General features: G+C 46.1%; 1 pseudogene; it reads left to right on the top strand.

The window, feature by feature from the left end:
- Positions 1 to 2,517, top strand: LOC125548928 (uncharacterized; annotated as a pseudogene).
- Positions 2,518 to 12,084: the final 9,567 nt, after the last annotated feature.

The following is a 12,084-nucleotide window of genomic DNA, read 5'->3' as shown; positions in this document are numbered from 1 at the left end:
ATGCGAAACCTTTCACCGCCTCTCTCCCTCAACTCCCGTACTCCGCGTCTCCACCACACAAGAGAACCACCACAGCACCTCGCCGACGCCGACACCGACGACTACGATGTTGTGTTCGCGAGCTTGTGCTCTCCTCCTGCTCCGCTCGTCCGTCCCCAGATCGCCACCGCCGCAGCCAAATCCACTTAGGAGCCTGGCCCGAGCCCCACCCCCGCCACCACGCCTTCTCTCCCGCTTCCTCTCCTCCTCCTCTCCGGAGGCCCTGCCGGACGCCCCCTCCTCCGCTGCGGAGGCCCTCACGGATGACCCCTTCGCCTTCCCGCCCGGCGCCATATCCGAATCGGCTGATCCCACCGAGGCCGACAAGGACAACCTGGTCGTGCTCTGTGAGGAGGATGCGGGCGACGCCGACGACATCTTCGTCTCCACCGCCTCCTCCGACACCGCCGATCCCGAAGCCAGGGACGAGGAGGTCGCCCGCGTCCGCGCCGTCGTGGAGTCCACCCCGGAGGACCAGATCCCCACCGCCATCGCTGACATGGTCATTGACTTCACCGAGCCGCTCCTAGCCGCCATCCTCCTCTCCGCCGAGAACTGCTCTAGTAAAAAGCTACTCCTCTTGTTCAAGTCTGCCGGGAAGAACAACCCTGATGTCAAGAACCTTGCCAATCTTGACATTGTCGCGAGCAAGGTTGCTGATTCAGCTGAGATTGATGAGATGGACGCACACATGCTCTAGGATTTGGTGAAGGAAATGGGAAGTGTGCCAGGATCATTGAGCACCCCACTGCTGAACAAAGTGCTAGCAATATTCTGGAAGCTCGAGAAATCGAAGGCGGCGCTAGAGGTGCTTGACAAGTTCAGTGAGTTTGGCTGTACTCCGGACGGTGACAGCTATTATCTGGCGATTCAAGCGGTTGGAAAGAAGTCCATGGTTGGTGCTGCATGGGGATTTTGCGAGAAGATGATTAGCTCTGGGTGCTTCCCTAATGGGAAGAAGACTGGTGAGATTGTGACCTTCTTTTGCCAGGGGAAGAAGGTAACAGAGGCACATTCAGTATACCTAGCAGCAAAGGAGAAGAAGGTTCAGATTCCTACATCATCCTTGGATTTCCTTGTTGGTGCATTGGCGAAGAATGATGAGACCATCAGTACCGCTCTGGAGCTGCTGGTTGAATACAAAGGAGAGTCTCTTAAGCATGCAGGCAAGTTCTTTGCTGTTGTTATACATAGTTTGTGCAGGATGAAGAATGTGAAGGATGCAAAGAAGCTGTTGATGAGGATGGTGAATCTTGGCCCAGCTCATGGTAGTGCAGTGTTCAACTTTGTCATCACAGGATTGTCTAAAGAGGGAGAAATGGAGGATGCAAAGGGTTTGATAAGAGTGATGGAGAGCCGAGGGCTGCGCCCTGATGTTTATACATACAGTGTGATCATGAGTGGCTACACAAAGGGAGGCATGATTGATGAAGCTCATTCTCTACTTCGCGAAGCTAAGAAGATCCATCCAAAACCAAGCAGGGTTACTTATCACATGCTGATCTGTGGTTACTGCAAGATGGAGGAGTTCGAGAAGGCCCTGGAGTGCCTAAAGCAGATGAAGGAGGACGGGTTGCAGCCAAATATGGATGAGTATAACGAACTCATCCAGTCATTGTGTCTGAAGTCTATGGACTGGAGAACAGCTGAGAAGCTCCTGGAGGAAATGGAGGGCAGTGGATTATGCCTTAAGGGCATTATCCGCAGCCGCATAGCAGCAGTCAAGGAGTTGGAAACGGAAGAGGCGTCAAAAGACAGTCAAGAAGCATAATTTCTTTAGGATATGCATGGAGTGGCACTGCCACTAATCAGTTTAGGGGAATCACCCTCCTTTTGGTCTCTGCATCTCTGGTGAGGTTATGAAAAACACCATCTTTTGTACTTGTTTGTTTGTTGCTAGATGCTAAAATAATTTTGCGTTTGTATTGTAAATGCTGGACCAGCAGGGATGCATAATTAATTTTTGTCTAGAGTTTATGCGTCTCTAGAAGTAGAACCAAGAGAATTTCGACGCAATTTTCGATCTAATGTTATGACTTGGAAAAAGGAGTATAGATGTTTGCCTATTCCCAAAGCAAGGGGCCTTGCGAAGTGAAAATGATTTATTCTTTTCGGAATGTGCTTAACAAATCAAAAGGTAAGTAGTAACAGTAAAATCATGTTGGTGCAGCAGCAGGTACCTGTCGGTGCTTTGGTGCGTGATGTACAACAACATGCCTATATGTTGTTATCGTGTAAAACATCGGAATGATGATGCTATATATTTACTATGCAATTCATAGATTTGTTGGCACTGGTAACTGACTCCGCGAAGACACTTTCACTAATACGATTTTCAAGGACATGTATTGCCAATTAGTCTGCTGGTATATCTAATGGAGCAATTTTCTGGGAATGCACTTGATGGTTTATTATTCACTGATAACACTCTCCTGCGCAGTAATCTGCCGGGTCTTTTGTGCACCATTTGGAGCATGATTTGATGAGTTTAGTGTCTGACATTCAGCTTTTCATTTGGTTTTCACTTTATATCTTCTACACATTGAAAACACACAACAGTGCCTGCCCAGTTTTGTGTAATCACCGCATTACCTTAGGTTACTGCGACCATTGCACACTTTTTTTGCACATAGAGCAAGCTTAATTCCCAGCAGCTAGCGGTAGGTGGTACATGAAATCTCAGCCGAATCGAATTTTGAATAGTCGTCTGGCTCAGGCCTAATCAGGAGTAGATAGATGCTTTGCAGTTGAAAACAAGGCAGTTTCTGAAAGTTTGTGTGTGTGCAGTCGCTCCTATGCTAGACCTGTGAATAGCAATAGCAATAGAGATTGGTGATTGCGTCAAGATTTTGATTCTGCATTGTGCATGTGGCTTGTATGTGGCAGAATAGTCCCGTTGATTTAGTTTTCTGCTCCGTGAAACTGCTAGTTATCGACTAGAGGGGGGGTGTATAGGCGATTTTTATGAAAGTCTTCAAAACAAGGGGGGCTTTGAAGACAAACAGTAGAAATGAACTTATTGGTATGCAGCGGAAGGTAGACTACACTAGACAAGCCATAATCAAGTAAGCAATAAAGTGAAAGCATGAAGACTATCAGCAGCTACGTAGTATGGATCAGGATGGAAGATATTATGAAGCCAAACAACAACAGTCTTCACACAATGAAGTCAATCAGATCATGCAACCAGGCAACGACTTCACGAAGACAAACTATAAGTAAAGAGAGGTAAAGGATAGAACCAGTTGCTTGGTGAGGACAATGATTTGTTGTACCAGTTCCAGTTGCTGTGACAACTATACGTCTGGTTAGGGAGGCTGAGATTCAACTCAGAAGACCGCGTCTTCACTTTATTCCCCTTGAGCTAAGGACACACAGTCCTCGCCTAATCACTCTGGTAAGTCTTCAAGGTAGACTTCCAAAACTTCACAGACTTCGTTCACCGGCAATCCACAATGACTCTTGGATACTCAGAACGCGACGCCTAACCGGCTGGAGGTTTCACAGTCCTCAAGTGTAACAAGTCTTCAGATCACGCAGACAGAAAGACTTCAGTGATGCCTAACACTCTTTGGCTCTGGGTGTTTAGGGCTTTGTCCTCACAAGGATTTCTCTCTCAAATGCTTCGGAGGTGGGTTGCTCTCAAACGACAAAAGCCGTGCAGTAACTCTGAGCAGCCATCAATTTATGGTGTAGGGGGTGGGCTATTTATAGCGAGGAGGCAACCCGACCTGATTTATCTGAAATGACCCTGGGTCACTAAGGAACTGACACGTGTCCAACGGTCAGATTTCAAACACACACGACAGCTTGACTTGGGCTACAAGTAAAGCTGACTCATCCAGCTCTGGATAAGATTTGCTCTCACTATCTTCGCTCGAAGACATAGGATTTGGTTGAGCATCACTTCAGTCACTCTGACTTTGTTCACTTGGACCCCACTTAACAGTACAGTGGTTCCTACGACTCAACAAAGAAGAAAAGGAACTACAAAACAACTATGTCTTCACACTCCATAGTCTTCATATGAATGCCTTCTTGAGCCATAATCTTCCTTGTGAATATCTTCACGGACCACCATTGTCTTCAATGTCTTCACACATTCTTAGGGGTCATCTCTGGTAGGTAAACTGAATCAATGAGGGACTACTACTTGTTTTATCCTGCAATTCTTACAAACACATTAGTCCCTCAACCAAGTTTGTCGTCAATACTCCAAAACCAACTAGGGGTGGCACTAGATGCACTTACAATCTCCCCCTTTTTGGTGATTGATGACAAACTGGTTGAAGTTTTCAACGGGGATAAAAGTATGTGAAAGTTTAAGGATTAAGGCATTGTCTTCATAAGTGGCAAAAGGCCCCCCTAAAGATGTGCATATAGGTAGTTTCCTTTTGAATGCAGATGCACATGTCAGATTTTAGTTTGTGGAGATCCTCTTCAACTTATGAAGACAATTCATCATGCATATAAAGATATAACGAAGATAATGATATGCATAATGAAAAATGGACGTCTGCGGAATGAATTCATGCGGAATTTATCATCACATCACACAATGGCAGTAAAAGTAGCAGATGACCATCAAGTTTAAGTGTTACAACCCAAGGAACCAAATGTATCAAAAGACGAGAGTTGTAAACACTTGGCAAAATATAGCAACCACCCATAAGGACCCGCTTGAAGACCATCAACTCATATGCTTCTCCCCCTTTTGTTAGTAAGGACCAAAAAGGTTTGAAGACATAGAGCATCTACTCGTTCCCATAAGGAGTAGAAGGCGCAGGGTCGATGTTGGAGTTCGGTGGAGCAGAAGGGCCTGGTGCAGGGTCGAGACACGGTGAAGCCATGGTTGGTGAAGTGGCATCGTCTTCTTCATCAACGACTCTCGCAACGACAGTTGCAGCCGAAGATGAATACTCGGAATATTCAATGGATGAAGTGCGTCGCCAGCTTGCATTGCGAGGAGGAGTGGAGTCAAATTTGAAACCCTCAGCGAAGCCATCTTCGCGAAGATCTTCTTCAGGGCATAGTAGTGTGAGACTCTTCCAGGACCTCCGACAGGCTTCATGGGCAACAAATGAGTTCTTGGTGGCCAAGTTTCTGATGTGATTGACGTCCACCAAGATACTCTGCATTTGACGCTTTAGCCAGTCCTGATGCTTATCCTGCTTATGATGTAAGGCCACAAGAAGCTCTCGGTCATTGAGTGCACGAGAACGCTTGTGAGGCCTTTGAGCAATTGTACTCTCAGTGGCTTCAATATTTACATGATGGGGCACACGCATATTGCCAGCCAGAGGATAAGCAAGAGTTGCAACATTTGGAACATGAATCCCCTCCATTGGTTGCGTGAAGCTTTGATGATCAGCATTTTGAAGACATAGAGGCGTTTTGGCAGGCTCTGGGTAGATGGCTTCGACAGACAGATCAACCTCAGGCAGAAATATCAGATGATTGCGTGTTGAGGGCTGATAGTCAACAATGGAGTGAAGCTTAATGAGACGCATCACCCATGGAGCATAAAACTTTAGGCCAAACAGATCAATCCGAGATGTAGCAGGTTGTCTGATGAAGAAATCTTGGGTGTTGAATCTGATGCCATTGACAATGTAGAATACCAAAGTCTTCATGGCTCCCTCAAGTTTGGCTTCAGCAGTATATCCCTTGATTAGCAACAGAGTACGTCTCAGAATGTGGTAGACTGTGCGGGGCAGGTACTCAAGGTCCTTGATGAAGAATTCCTTGGGATATTCAGCATCTTGGGGCAATGGCTTCATCATGCTGAGCATCTCGCTCATGTTGGGTTCAGGCCTCTGGAAGATGCTCTGCAGTTCTTCGCGATGACGCTGACAACCAGGCTCATAGAATTCGTCTGCAGTGGGCAGGGAAGTGAGCTCAATGATGTCTTGAGCTTTGGCTTCATGATGCACATCACCTGTCATCCACTCAAGAACCCATGTCTTCGGATCCCTGTTGTAGCCGCGAATATGAAGTGTGGCATAGAATTGCAGCAGCAGTTCTTCATTCTAGTGCTCCTTGTCAGTGACAAAGGGCAGAAGACCAACCTTCCTGAAACAGTCATGGGCTTCTTCAAGACAGGGCAGCCCAGCAATAGCTTCACAATCAAGGCGCATGTGGGGAAAGATTCGCCCTTGATTGTATATAATACAAGAGTAGTAGCTGCGCTGCTGACAGCTCCAGAATCGATCAGATGAGGTCTTTGGCTTTGAGTAAGGATTCTTGGCGCTATCAAAGAAGGTGTTGTGGGCTCTGAAGCTGTTGACGCTGAACGATCCAGGCGATGTAGTAGTCCCTGGAAGCCTTGGCAGCCTTGGCTTTGGCTTCTGAACTTGGGGTCGCTGCTCCACATGATAATCATATTGAGGTCCATGATCAAAGGCCTGTTCAATTGTGTGAGGCCTTGGAGATGGAACAGTGGCTTCAGGTTGTACTTGAGCTTCAGGCATCACATTAGCTTCAGGCGCCACATTAGTTTCAGGCGCCACATAATCTTCAGCCATGAAAATGTCATTGGCTTCAACATCATTTGTTGTGGCCGTCTCAGTAGTTTCAACCTCCGTTTCTTCAACAACAAGAGGGTCGGGCACAGAATCATCCTCCTCGAGAATGATTTGATCAATGGTAGGGGGTGTGACAACCCTTTCTCCTCTTCTATCTTCATCGGCTGATGCAGCCGGAATGTCTTCAACAACTTTGGCTTCAGACTCCGAGACATTCACAGTTGGGGTGGCTTCAGGGAACACTTGATGTGCTACTGAGCTTTGTTGCACTTCCCCTTCTGAAATGCTCGACATGGCGACCTGTGTCCTCGGGCCTTTGCGAAGCCTGCGAAAAGCGGGCGACGGCTGTGGTGACGGAGTGGTCTGGACCATGTAGTTATCTTTGTCAATCACTGGAGTGGTGTCTTGAGGTGGTGGAGTTCTGGGAGTGTCATCAAGAATGGGGTTGTCTTGTTGAGGACGATCGGCCCACGAAGCATCCTGAGTGATTGGCGTCAAAGGACGGCCAATACTGATGAGTTCATTGTTCGTATGAACAGGCGATAATACCATGTGGTGCTCAAATTGAGGAAGGACTTCATCATCTTCAACATTGTCATCATGATCAATGTCTTCAGCTGTGGTGGGGTGGTACTTCTTCATCTTCAGGAGCCTCTGTGGTAGCAGGCTCATGAATCACTAGACGACGCTCTTGGCTCGTGGAGGCAGGACGGGCAACAGAAATTGGCTCAACCACAAGGGGCTCAGAGGCAGCAGCCGCACACTCTTTCTTTGAAGACTTAGTCTTTAGCTTCTTCTTGGATGGAGCATCATCAGAAGCATCCTTGTGCTTACGCTTCTTGGCATCAGCTTCAGCTGCCCTAGTTTTTTTTACAGTTATGAAGCTACCGAGGGGATCTTAGGCTTCGAGCCTGTCATGCAGGCAGGGAAGACAATACGAGGTTCTTCCTGCCTTGGTGCTTCAGTTCGGGCCGCAATAGACTTCTTCTTTTGTTTGGCAGCCATTCTGGGGTCGATACCAGGATGCCCTAGAGCCTTGCATTTCTCAGCCTCATTGTGAGCTTGAACGCATTTCTGCGCAAAGTACTTCATGCGCTCTTTTGAGCATTTAGCTTCTTCACGCTTCTTGTGAAACTGTTTCTTGAGCTCATTCATCATCATCTTGAAGCTTTGAACTTCTGCCACACTGAGCTTTGCCATGTTCTTCTTGAACTGCGCCTTCTCAAAACCAATCTTGTTTTTCAACTCGACGATTTTTTGAGCCACAACCAGTTCATTTGCAATGGCTCCATGAAACGTGACGCTTATGCTGATTGGCAGCTGAAGGTCATCAATACTGAGGCTTTGATCATTAAACCATTCATCAATGAAATTGTTCAGTATGTCAACGTCAAAGAGGGGCGGATCATTGAAGATCTCTGCCTCTTGCTTGCTCTTGATCAGCTGTTCAAGGGCTTCATCACCAAGATCTTCATCGCTGGACAGATCAATGGTTTCATCCCCATTCCTCAGAACGGCAGCTGGAGTCAGTTCGTGTCCAGAAATCTTCTTGGGCTTCTTGGTTTTCTTTGTCTTCATGGACTTCTTGGAGACACGGGACAGATCCTCATATTGCACATTGGGTTCAGGAGGTGCAGTTGCCAATGGCTTCATACATGAAGCTTTTCGTGCAGCAGAGGGCTTCGAAGCTTTTGACTTCTTTGGCTTCTGCTTTGGTGGTGCTGGCGCATCTTCTGAATCTGCGTCATCAGTAGAGTGATCCACTGTAGCCCCTTGTACAACTATATGAGTGATGAGGCCTTCCAGGTTGTAGAACGGGCCGATTTCATTGGGATTGGCATCGCGGGTGCCATCAGCCCTTGAAGCAAACGGACCAGGGTTGAAATTGAGTCCAAGGTCCTTCTTGTTCTGCTTAGCTGACTCTTTTGCAAACTGATAGTTGCGCTTGAAGAGATTGTCGTCACGACACCATAACAAAGATGATGGGTCGGCGTTTTCTGGCTGTGGCCCTCGGACCATGCACGGATAGAAGCCTTGAGCAATGTCTTCGGGCTTGGACTTGGGCTGTAGATTTTGATACAAAATATCTCCTCATGGCCACTTGATAGCGTTCTTTTCAGCATATTCAGCAGTCACAAATCTGTACTTGAACCATTCTTCAGCCCAGTATCTTCGAATCCATTGGATTCGGGTCTTGCGCTCACCGTACGTTTCCTCAGGATCTGTCTTGTACATTTTAAATAGATCCGGAGGTAGATCCTTAGTTGTATCCCCATGGCACTGCCTGCCGCCCTTCCTTACAGACTTTTCAGTGACCATTGGATTCAGGCTGAACGGCTTCAAGACTGTGGATGGCTTCCTCTTGCTGGTCAGACATGAATTGGCTTCAGGAGGTGGATGTGACACTGCAAGAACTCTGCAAATGAATGCAGACTATGAGAACCAAGGGATTCTCCCACGGACATGTACCTGTGACAACATTAAGGTGCGAGGAAAGGGGAAGAGGTCATATGCATTCTCAGAAGATTTTGAAGATAAATCAGTTTGAAGACATTGACCTCATAGTGCGAAGACATTCACTTATTTGAAGAGAGTCGGTTCCAGATTTGTACGAATCCATGAATAAGTACAAGTGAGGAATCTAACTAGTTGTGAAGCATAAGTGAATATACTTGGCATGATATGAGATGCAGACATGGACATATCCATATATGAAAGTGAAGAAACTACTTTTGGTAGAAGTGGATGGATTTGACGGATCAAAAAGGCAGTAAAAAGTAGGTTTTATTTACTGCTTACGAACTGCTAGATGAGGTCGAAGATAGAGAGGCCGAGCAGTTCAATCTTCCGTGCCCTAACTTGGTGGCGGAAGACACCTACGGTGACGGCGGAGAGGACGAGGTCCGCGGCCGGCGTGAGGACAACGTCAAAGATGTCGTGGCAGCTAAGCGCTTCGTTTCTGGTGTCGACGCGAGCTAGCGGAGGCGCTAGGGTTTGTGCGAGGTGGCGAGGTGGGAGATGGGATAATCACCGCAGTGAGTTGTGTATTTATAAGGAAAGGGACAACGCAGCGTAATTACTCAGGTGCCCCTGGCGGTTCACATCTGAAGGACATGTGGCATGCATGCAACTCATTGGAAGTTGTTCCATGTTCCCACGCACGCCTGGATTGTCGGGTGGTCGTTCCGGCTTCTCCGGTTTTCATGCAATAAGGACATATCATTAAAACAGATTTAACTTTTATCTCTATGTCTTCTGCTGACAAGGACTCAGAGAAGATAATCGACAGTTTCAATAGAATGCATATGATTTGGATAGATAGAATCTGAGGTAGAAGCATATAAGGGGTTAGGGTCCGATCACATTCACTTAGATCAAGAAGATTCAAACATGAAGCCATAGCTATAAGTGAATGCTGTAGAGGACAGAACATGAATATATGCATATATCAGCATAAGACCAAATCAACATTGCGAAGATAAATCAATGTTGAAGAAAAACCAAATGCAAAGACTATGCAATTGTGACGCCAGTGAAACACACTAAACAAGAATTTGGTGGTGGCGTTACCCACCGTATAGGAAGTATCAGACCCAGACACGGCGCACAATTATCGTGGCGCTCCGAATTCAAATTCCGCATTAATATATTCACACTTAGAGTGTATGTCTTCATTGATTGAAGATATATGATACTTTGTGTGTTGCACATCTAAGTCATCAACATGCATAAGCATTAGGATGTGTGTCCAATTACAGGACATTCGATGATTCTAAGATATTTAGCTCACACCGCAACTTGCAAAACCTTTTCTCATCCAAGGGCTTTGTGAAAATATCTGCCAATTGCTCTTCAATGTTGACGTGAATGATATCAATATCTTCCTTCATGACATGATCTCTGAGAAAATGATGACGGATCTGAATGTGCTTTGTCTTCGAGTGCTGGACTAGGTTGTTGGCAATCTTGATGGAGCTTTCATTGTCGCAGTAAAGTGGCACTTACTTCAGGTGGATGCCATAGTCCTTGAGAGTTTGCTTCATCCATAAAAGCTGAGCGCATCAAGATCCAACATCAATGTATTCAGATTCAGCAGTGGAGAGAGACACGCAGTTCTGCTTCTTTAAAGACCAACAGACAAGTGATCGTCCAAGAAAGTGACATGTGCCTGCTGTAGACTTGTGATCAACCTTGTCACCAGCATATTCAGCATCTGAGAATCCAACTAGATCAAACTCTGAGCCCTTTGGATACCATAATCCTAGTGTTGGGGTGTAAGCCAAATATCTGAGAATTTGCTTCATAGCTAAGTGATGCGACTCCTTTGGTGCCGCTTGGAATCGGGCACACATGCAAACGCTAAGCATTATATCTGGTCTAGATGCACATAAATAGAGTAAAGAACCAATCATGGAGTGGTATACCTTTTGATCGAACTCTTTACCATTGTCGTCGGGACCCAATTGACCTTTGGTTGGCATTGGCGTCGTGTACCCTTTGCAGTCTTGCATTCCAAACTTCTTTAGGAAATCTTTGAGGTATTTCTCTTGAGATATGAATATGTCGTTGCTCTGCTGACAGATTTGAAGATCGAGGAAGAAATTCAGCTCACCCATCATGGACATCTGATATTGCTCTTGCATCATGTGCCGAAACTCATCACTGTATCTCTTGTCAGTGCAACCGAAGATAATGTCATCGACATAGATCTGGCACACAAATAGTTCACTGTCATATGTCTTTGTGAAGAGAGTGGGATCTAGGGAACCAGGTTTGAAGCCTTTGCTCTTCAGGAAGTCTTTGAGTGTGTCATACCAAGCGCGAGGGGCTTTTTTGAGGCCATACAGTGCCTTACTGAGCTTGTATACCATGTCAGGATGTTTTGGGTCTTCAAAGCCAGGTGGTTGTGCAACATATACTTTTTCTTCAATCTTCCCATTGAGAAAAGCACTCTTCACACCCATTTAGTACAGGAGGATGTTGTGATGGTTGGCATAGGCTAGCAGTATGCGAATGGCTTCAAGCCTAGCCACCAGAGCAAATGTTTCATCGAAGTCAATCCCTTCAACTTGAGTGTATCCTTGAGCAACGAGACGAGCCTTATTTCTGACAACTTGACCATGCTCATCTTGTTTGTTGCGATAGATCCATTTGGTGCCTATTATATTGTGATTGTGAGGATTAGGATGCTTGACCAGTTCGCATACATTGTTCAACTCGAACTATTGAAGCTCTTCTTGCATAGCTTGAATCCATTCAGGTTCCATGAAGGCTTCAACAACTTTCTTGGGTTCAGATATAGAGACAAATGCAAAGTGCCCACAGAAATTTGCTAGCTGTGTTGCTCTTGAACGAGTGAGGGGACCAGGTGCATTAATGCTATCAAGTATCTTGTGAATCTGTACTTCATTTGCAACACGATGATGAACTGGACGAAGATTTTGCCCTTGCTGATCATTGTCTTCATTTCAGCATTGGCTTCAGGCTGAGCAGTATCTTCAGGTTGACTTGGTGCAAAAAT

The sequence above is a fragment of the Triticum urartu genome, chromosome 3A (assembly GCF_056163025.1).
Source record: "Triticum urartu cultivar PI428250 chromosome 3A, HENAU_Tu73, whole genome shotgun sequence".
In the NCBI taxonomy this organism is placed as follows: domain Eukaryota; kingdom Viridiplantae; phylum Streptophyta; class Magnoliopsida; order Poales; family Poaceae; genus Triticum; species Triticum urartu.
Note: the sequence above shows the minus strand (reverse complement) of the source record. Positions and strands in the feature narration are given on the sequence as shown.